Below are 9,661 nucleotides of genomic sequence, written 5' to 3'. Positions count from 1 at the left end.
CATTCCTTTGACTTGACGTCATCTCCAATCGATTACATCTTCATGAAATCTCTCGACAAATGTGTCATGATCATCATCAACATTCTAAGCTCTTCTAGGGTATCAATCAAATTCGGGATGAGAAATACCATCCTAGCCCCTCGAGGATTTGTGTTATCATCAACAACATTCTTGCCTTCCCCCCAACACAAACTTGTTCGTATAATACTGGAAATACTTCCTTTTTGACATGTCGACGGATTGCTGCTGAACCCATCGGCCACATCCTCATCTTTTTCCTGGAAAAAATTGCATGAGGTGTTCTAGAAAATTACCGATGGATCCTTTGTGTTCTTAAGGTCCGACCTTTACCTAATGACCATGTCAATGCTATATGGAAGCATGTCTATGGTACTCCAATCTTCAATAAGAACATTTGAAGCACAATGCTATTTTTTTGTTTATCAATTATCCTAACACTGTTTTTTGGGTAATGTCATGAAATTCCTCTCCCCTTACCTAAATGGTTTTCTACTTTCTATCATGTCATGGGTATCATGCTTTGCTTGTCCTTGAGAAGGATATACCCCCTGAAATATGTGTTTAAACACATTTCCGTTCCATTGTCTTGTTTAACCTTTCTTGCGATCTATATGATCTAAGCAAAAATAATTCCCTGCTTATAAAAATGCCTCAAGGTACAATTCGGTCAGTACGACCCTGTTACTAATGTTGATGACATTCCGGTAACCACCGATGGACGAGAACTTTGCCTACTGGTCCGCCTCGTTTCAACGAGCAGGAAAATAGTTCTCTTCGTCCCTCGCCCTTGGTACCAACGTGGTTGGCAACATAGCTGACAGTCTATCATCTGACATGCCTTGCTATCGGCCCCCTTTCTACTTTTAACCCACATGGTGGGCTCATAACCCACAGTTCCACAGGATTGGAACCTGACTCTCCTGTATATCTTTGATTCTGAAATATTCTTGCAATTGGCTTCGTATCATGTCACGAGCCACCTTTCGAGAGATGATCTATTCCCGATGCTCTGAACCCCTTTCTCACACTCTGTTCAGGTATCAATTTGTCCATTCGCTTGAAACTTCCTATTGTACCTTCATACTTTGCCCTCGATGTTTATTAAGTTTCAACTCGAGAGATACTTCTGCCTCATTCCCTGAATTGTTCACTAGATAATTAACCCTATAAGGGTCAGTTCTCTGAAGTTACTCTTTACTTCCCCACTTAAATCTCGGGACGAGATTTCTTGTAGTGGAGGAGATTTGTAACACCCCTAGTGTCATGCTACAGTAATCCCCTGTTAATGGTGCCATGTCATCACATTACTGTTGCTAATCTTCACTTGATCCAAATCACCATTCAAATTCAAATCCAATCTAAAGTCAAAAAAATCATATTTGTCAGACATGAAATAAAAAATGTTCATCTTGTGGCAAATAATCATCTGTTAATATTGGTGGTGGACCAACATTTTTGCAAGGTGTTTAAATGGCCTAAACCAATTAAAGGAGTGGCTAAAGCAATAGATTAAATGGCTTTTTAATTTATAAAAACTGCTACCTTTTTCAAAAGCCTCACAATTATTTTTGTGGCATTGCACAATAATTCTTTGGAATTGTTTTAGCCAGTGGCATAATTTTGCAAAGTCATTAGTGGCTAAAAGAAAAGGCAAAAGTTGCTGGAAAATAAAAACAAAAAGAAAAAGAAAAGGAAAGAAGAAGGGGTGGTAGAGCCCCTGGCCTCCCCTTGGGCTTCTGCCCATCCCACCTGGGTCGGCCCACCTAACCCACCCGAGCCAGCCCAGTTGCCCCCCTCGCACCGGTCTCTCCCCCGCCCTGTTCCTCAGTCTCAGACTGCAACAGGAGTCTGGTCGCCGCCGAACCCCCTCGCCGGCGACGCCCCCGCGAGAGGATAAGGCCCCGCGCCTCCCCGCCTCCTCGAGTCCCCCCCTCACCTACCGCCACTCCCACTCTCCCACTTGCGCCTCTCCTTCCCCAGATCCACCTCTCCGCTCTCCATCTCCTTTGTTCTGGAGAGGAGACCGACGCCATCGCCGTCGTACCTCCATCAATCTCGCGGCCACCAGCGGCCCCGAGGCCACCGGCCCTGTCCGTCCGCTCTGCCGTCCTCATCCACGTCGTCTAGGGTCCTCCATGGAGCCAAGGCCCCCTGCAGCTGTCGATCGCCGTCGTCCCCTTTCGCCTCTGTCTCCGATGCTCACCGGCGACCTCGAGCACCCCTACTGCTCCTAAGCCTTCAAGGGCCTTCCGTGGCCGCTCGGTGAGCTCCACTCCGTCCTCTCTCCTCTCCTTCCTTGCCTCACCGCGCCCCTCGCCATAGCTACCATCCTGGCCGTAGTGCGCCTCCGCCGCCGTATTCGTCGCCGTGTCCACACTCTCCGTCCAGCTCGGACGAGCACGGCGCCGTGCTCAGTACGCTCCCAGCAGTCCAACGCCACCTCCCACTGTGCTTGCCGTGCCCTGCAGCGACGAGCGCGGGCATGCCTAAAAGCCACCAACGCCAAGCTCGACGCCGGCGACATTTCCGGCCTCCCCGGCGTAGTCTAGCAGCACCACTCGACGCGGCTCACTCCTAGCTTTCGAATGCAAGTCATGGCACGCGAAATGGTGAACCATGGTGTTTTTCCGTGCTGCTCCGGTGTTCGGCCGCCGCGGAGAGCTCACTGGAACTCATTCCGGCGTCGACGCTGACCTGGCGTGGCCTGGGTCCCACCAAGTGTCACTGCCAGTGGGCCCCGTGGGTCCCACTTGACTGGGTTGACCCAGTCAACTGCTGACAAGGCAGCCCAGTGCCACTGACATGCGTGCCCCACTGCCTATTTTAAATAATTAAAATGTTTTAATAATTAAAACCTAATTAGTTACTAATTAGAGATTGACATGTGGGGCCGAGTAGCTATTTAACCTCAGATTAGTTTAATATAAACTTTGTTAATTACAGTGGCTGACATGTGGGCGCCACCTGTCTGGTTTGATTGGTCAGCCGACCTGTTGACCTGCTGACATCAGCATTGCATCATGCTGATGTCATAATTCCCTTTTCTGTTAATTTAAATAATTCCAAAAAATGGTTTAATCTTTGACAATTCATAGAAAATAAAACTATAGCTTGGTTGGAAAAACTTTATACATGAAAGTTGCTCAGAACAACGAGACGAACCCGAATACGCTAACCACATACCTGTCAGATGCTTCTAACTATCTGAACATGGAACATTCCCCTCCGGTCATCTGTCTGACACAGGTCCGGAACCGGGAATACATTCCCGATTGAATTCCCCCTTCACCTATATCGTGTAGCCATACGTTAGGTCACACCCGACACATCATGTTGCCACGTTATGCTTTGTGATGCTATGTTTGCTTTATATTTACTGTTTCTTCGCCTTCTTCTCTCCGGTAGACCCCGAGACCGATGTCGCCCCTGTGATCGACTACGTCGACGACGACCCCTCCTTGCCAGAGCAACCAGGCAAGCCCCCCTGATCATCCTGATATCACCCATTCCATTCTCTCATGCTTGCATTAGATTTTGCTACTGTTATTGATTGCTCCTATTCTGATGCATAGCCTGCTTTTGTATCTGTTGTTGTACCTTACCTGCTTATCCTAAACTGCTTAGTATAGGTTGGTTAGTGATCCATCAGTGACCCCCACCTTGTCCTTGTTGCCCCTGCTTCATCATCGAAGACCCGATCAACGGGATCAAAGACCAGGCCCTGGCACCGCACATCACTTCCCCTTAGTTGCTCGACACTAGTGGGTTACTATCGAGTGCCGAGGGTGATACCTCATCAGCACTTCTGATGTTAACCCGGTAGTGTAGTTATTCGGTCATGGTTATCGAGGGTGATTTCCTCCTTAACCACTTCTGATACGACTGTGTCGTGCAACCCTTCAAGTGTGGACTGAGGGAGTCCTGGATTAGGGGGTATCCGGACAGCCGGACTATATACTTTTGCCGGACTATTGGAGCATGAAGATACAAGACTAAAGACTCTGTCCCATATCTGGATGGGACTCTCCTTTGCGTGGAAGACAAGCTTGGCGATTCGGATATTATATTTCCTTCCTTGTAACCGACTCCATGTAAACCCTAGCCCTCTCCGGTATCTATATAAACTAGAGAGTTTAGTCCTTAGAGACAGAATCATAATCACCATAGGCTAGCTTCTAGGGTTTAGCCTCTACGATCTCGTGGTAGATCAACTCTTGTAATACCCATATCATCAATATCAATCAAGCAGGAAGTAGGGTTTTACCTCCATCGAGAGGGCCCGAACCTGGGTAAAACATCGTGTCCCTTACCTCCTGTTACCATCAGCCTTAGACACACAGATCGGGACCCCCTACCGGAGATCCACTAGTTTTGACACCGACATTGGTGCTTTCATTGAGAGTTCCTCTGTGTCGTCGCTGCAAGGCTTGATGGCTCCTTCAATCATCAACAACAACATGGTCCAGGGTAAGACTTTTCTCCCCGGATAGATCTTCGTGTTCGGTGGCTTCGCACAGCGAGCCAATTCGCTTGGCCATCTGGAGTAGATCGACAGCTACGCCCCTGGCCATCAGGTCGGGTTCGGAAACTTGAACTACACGGCCGATATCCGCGGAGACTTGATCTTAAACGGATTTGGGCCTGCGCCAGGAGCACCGGACAGTCACGATGAGCACGGCTTAGACCTGCTGCCGGACAATGATCGGGATATCGCCCCTGCTGGAGCCTCGGACCTAAATCCGGAGTAGATCGCGTCGCCCGAGGACAGGTGGATGGACCCCGCCCCGGAGGCCGCACACTCATCGGCGGTAGGGCCAAACACAGGCCTCACCCCCAAGGAAGCCTGTGACGCCAGATCCCGGACTCGTATCCGGCTATAGGTTCCAATCCGCGCACCCCCGAGCCCGCCGAATCTGGATGGGCTCCGATAATGGAGTTTACCGCTGCGGATATCTTCCAGTACTCACCCTTTGGCGACATGCTGAACTCATTAAAGTCTCTTTCTTTGTCAGGAGACTCTTGGCCGAACTATGTCTGGCTCAAAGGGGAAGAAGGCGACGAAGAAATCCGTTGCCCACCCACCACCCACTTCATAGCCACTATCGACGATGTATCAGACATGCTTGACTTCGACTGCGATGATACCGACGGTATGGACGTCGACGCAGGAGACGACTCAGAACCAACGGGGCTCTGGACTACCACCTCGTCATATGATATATACATGGTGGATACGCCAAAAGAAGACGACGGCGACAAACCGGAGGATAAAACCCTCGGACAAAAGCCAAAACGACGGCACAGACGTCGCTCCAAGTCGAGCAACAGTAAAAATAGCAATAACAGCGCTAGAAAGATCGACACCCCAGTCAACTCCGAAGGCAACAACAACCATATGGACCCAGCAATGGAGCAGGATGATCCAGGTCATGCCGAACACAGTTTGGAGCAGACGCCCGATCACAATGACCCCGAGGGACGAACTCATCAAACCGCACCGGGACAAGAGCACGGTCCGGATGACGATGCATTCATCATCCCAGAAACACGATTGGAACGATATAACCTCCACAGAAGGCTCATGGCCGCTACGAAAAGTCTAAAGAAGCAGAAGCAAAGGCTTAAGGCTGCACAGGAAATGCTCAACCGCAGATGGAATAAAGTGCTAGACACTGAAGAAAAGTACGGTGACGATCGCCACACAAAGAGCTATCCAAAATGCAAGTTGCTGCCAGAATTCGATGATGGGAGGCCGTTCCACGAAAGAACAATACGGCCAGGAGGCTGGACAAACCACTTTGTAACTGCAATAGAGCAGCTACCGATGCCGCACATGATCTGCGTGAGCTCCTGGATAAAAAGGCCGGCGCGGCCAGGTCCATCTACGGATCTAAAGGACACGCCCCGGCACAGGACTACGGTCACCAAAATGATCAGATCGACCGGATACAAGTTCGGAATCAGTACCGAACACAACAACAGCCGACGGCATACAACAACACGTCCAGATACAGAGGGGCTGCTCACCCCTGTGCTTCACCGAAGAGGTGCTGGACCACGAATTTCCACAGGGTTTTAAACCTGTGAACATAGAGGCATATGACAGAATGACAGACCCCGGGGTCTGGATTGAGGATTTTATCCTGCATATCCACATGGCTCGTGGGGATGACCTCCACGCCATCAAATACCTTCCCCTCAAGTTGAAGGGACCAGCTCGACACTGGATGAAAAGCCTTCCCGACAATTCAATCGGAAGTTGGGAGGAACTTGAGGATGCTTTCAGGACCAATTTTTAAGGGACCTAAGTCCGGCCTCCGGACGTGGATGATTTAAGTCACATAATTCAACAGCCCGAAGAGTCCGCCCGCAAGCTTTGGAACAGATTCCTCACTAAGAAGAATCAAATTGTCGATTGTCCGGATACCGAAGCCTTAGCGGCCTTCAAACACAGCATCCGGGACGAATGGCTCGCCAGACACCTCGGCCAAGAAAAGCCGACGACAATGGCAGCCTTAACAAGCCTTATGACCCGCTTTTGCGCAGGTGAAGATAGCTGGTTGGCCCGTAAAGGCACCAGCGACCCAAGTACATCCGAAATCAGGGATGGCAACTGGAAGCCACGGTGCAATAAAAACAATGGAGTATCTAGGTGACATTACGGTTTTGGTTGATTTGTGTCTTAAGGTGTTACTCTAGTACGAACTCTTGAATAGATCGATCCGAAAGAATAACTTTGAGGTGGTTTCGTACCCTACCATAATCTCTTCGTTTGTTCTCCGCTATTAGTGGCTTTGGAGTGACTCTTTGTTGCATGTTGAGGGATTGTTATATGATCTATCTATGTTATTATTGTTGAGAGAACTTGCACTAGTGAAAGTATGAATCCTATGCCTTGTTTCCTATCATTGTAATACCATTTACGCTCACTTTTATCATTAGTTACCTTGCTGTTTTTATATTTTCAGATTACAAATACCTTTATCTACTATCCATATTGCACTTGTATCACCATATCTTCGCCGAACTAGTGTATCTATACAATTTACCATTGTATTGGGTGTGTTGGGGACACAAGAGACTCTTTGTTATTTGGTTGCACGGTTGTTTGAGAGAGACCATCTTCATCCTACGCCTCCTACGGATTGATAAACCTTAGGTCATCCATTTGAGGGAAATTTGCTACTGTCCTACAAACCTATGCACTTGCAGGCCCAACAACGTCTACAAGAAGAAGGTTGTGTAGTAGACATCAGTGGTCTCCGATAACAATCGTTATACCTATTTTACAAAACCGCACATCGCTCGCTCCTGGTTAGGATGTGTCAAACAGTCCTATTTTGCTTATCGCACTACTTGTATATGTATGCTTTGACGTATCATTTTAAAGGGAAAATAGTATACAGCGTCAGCTTGCTATTAAGTTTATTTGCCCCTTTTTCTTTACTACTTATTTATTATACCCGTGCATCTTGGCACGACCAGTTTGCCAGGGGCTTCAATATCCCATAACATGGCAACACAAGTCCGAACACTTTCGACAGTGCGGCACCCCGAACTTATAGCACTATATGCATCAGCTCTGAATGATGTCTTGGGTCAATAGTTGGGTTTGCCCGGCTCCTATGTTTTGGTACCTTACGTTCCGCTATATCGGCTAAGGTAGCGCAGGGAGAACTACTGCTATTGTGTCCCGGTTCTTCCGGATGAACACCTCAGTAGAGAAAGCCGAAAACTGACTGTCATGATAAGGTGAGAGCTGGTCGTTGTTCGAGAGGTTTCAAATCCTTAAAGATTTTTTCCGCGTCAGGCGAGGAATCGGCCTCGTCCGATTTAGGCATGCATAGCGCCCCAAGTCCGGCTTTCCGGATACTAGGGGCTTCGCCAAAATTTAAAATTGTAGACTTCTATGTCTAAGTGAGGGCGATAAAGCCATATAGTCCGATTGCCTCGTTCGTGGCGCTAAACACCTCCTTAAAAGGACCAAAAACTTGGATAAAGAGTGTTTATACTTATCCCGAACACCCAGTACTAGTTACATGGGGGCGGAAGCCGACGACTGGCCAACTCTCAACAATTTTTTTAAAAAAACGTCTGCATAGAAGGTAATATTTTAAATTAACAAGCGCTACTTAGCGCACATGAACTGGTTTTCATAATACAGGATGACATGATTACATTCATTCAAATATCACATCCTTCGTACATTCATCCGCCACAAGGCGGGCACCCTTAATGACATTGTCATAGTACTGTTCAGGGTGGCGATGTTCCTTGCCCTTCGGCGGCCCCTCTGTCACCAGCTTCTCGGCGTCCATCTTCCCCCAGTGCACCTTCGCACGGGCCAAAGCCCTGCGTGCACCCTCAATACAGACGGACCGCTTAACGACTTCAAGCCGCGGATAGGCATTCACCATCTGCTTGATAAAGTCGAAGTAGCTGCTGGGTAGGGGCTTGCCAGGCCATAGCCGGACTATGAAGTCCTTCATGGCCAGTTCGGCCGCCTTGTGGAGTTGGACCAATTGCTTTAGCTAGTCGCTCAAGGACATCGGGTGTTCGGCCCCGATATACTGGGACCAAAACAGCTTCTCCGTCGAGCTTCCCTCCTCAGCCCGGTAGAACTCTGCGGCATCAGAGATGCTGCGCGGCAGATCTGCGAATGCTCCTAGAGAGCTCCGAATTCGGGTAAGTAAAAGGAAAGTCTCCTCCACATGCTTGCTTTGCATAATGAAAGCCTTACCTGCAGCTATCTTCTTGGCCGCCTCAATTTCCTGGAGTTTCTTCTGGGCTTCGGCCTTAGCGTCTAGTGCACTCTGACGGGCCTTCGCAAGCTCTGACTCTTGCGTCTTGGAGTCACGCTCCAAGGACTCGAATTTTTTGACGAAGTCCCGGAGCTCTTGCTGGACCTCATCAACTCGCGCCTCTTGTTTTTCGCACTCAATGCGCTCCTCTGCCGCTTTGTTTTGGGCCTCGAACAGCGCCTTCTTAAGGGCCGCCACCTCGGTCGTGGCCCCTAGTAAAATTTATCATGCTTCTATCAGCACCCATGATTTTTCCTTTCTATAACATTCAGACAGGGTATTGCTTACCTTTGTTTTCCTCGAGCTGCCTCTTCACGAGGCCGAGCTCTTCGTCGGCCCGCCCCAGGCTCTGCCTCAGTCCGGAGGCCTCCGCAGTGGCGGCTGCAGCGGCTAGCAGCGACGCCTGCTTACTCACATAGACATAATATGATTAGACTCCTGGGAATAGTATTTGATCCTCTGTTCGGCTTCTCTTACCGAACACCAAACAGAGCATCAGGGGCTACTGTCTACACCGTGATACTTTCTCATAATTTAAATTACTTACCTCAAAGCCCGTCAGGAGGCTGGCGCAAGCTTTGGTCAATCCGCTCTTGGCGGACTGAACCTTAGCAATCACCGTACTCATAAGAGTACGGTGTCCTTCACCAAGGGAAGCGCTCTGAAACGCTTCCACAAGGTTATCCATGCCTCAGGATGGACAGAGGTCATCGGCACAAACGGCTCACCCCCCTTGGTGGGTGGCTGCCTGCCTGAATCCGAAACCACTGGAGGTTCCGGTGCAGTATCTTGCTGGGGGCCAAGCTTGTTGTGGCCCCCCTCATCTGAATCCATGAGGA

The sequence above is a fragment of the Triticum dicoccoides genome, chromosome 7B, assembly GCF_002162155.2.
Source record: "Triticum dicoccoides isolate Atlit2015 ecotype Zavitan chromosome 7B, WEW_v2.0, whole genome shotgun sequence".
In the NCBI taxonomy this organism is placed as follows: Eukaryota; Viridiplantae; Streptophyta; class Magnoliopsida; order Poales; family Poaceae; genus Triticum; species Triticum dicoccoides.
Note: the sequence above shows the minus strand (reverse complement) of the source record.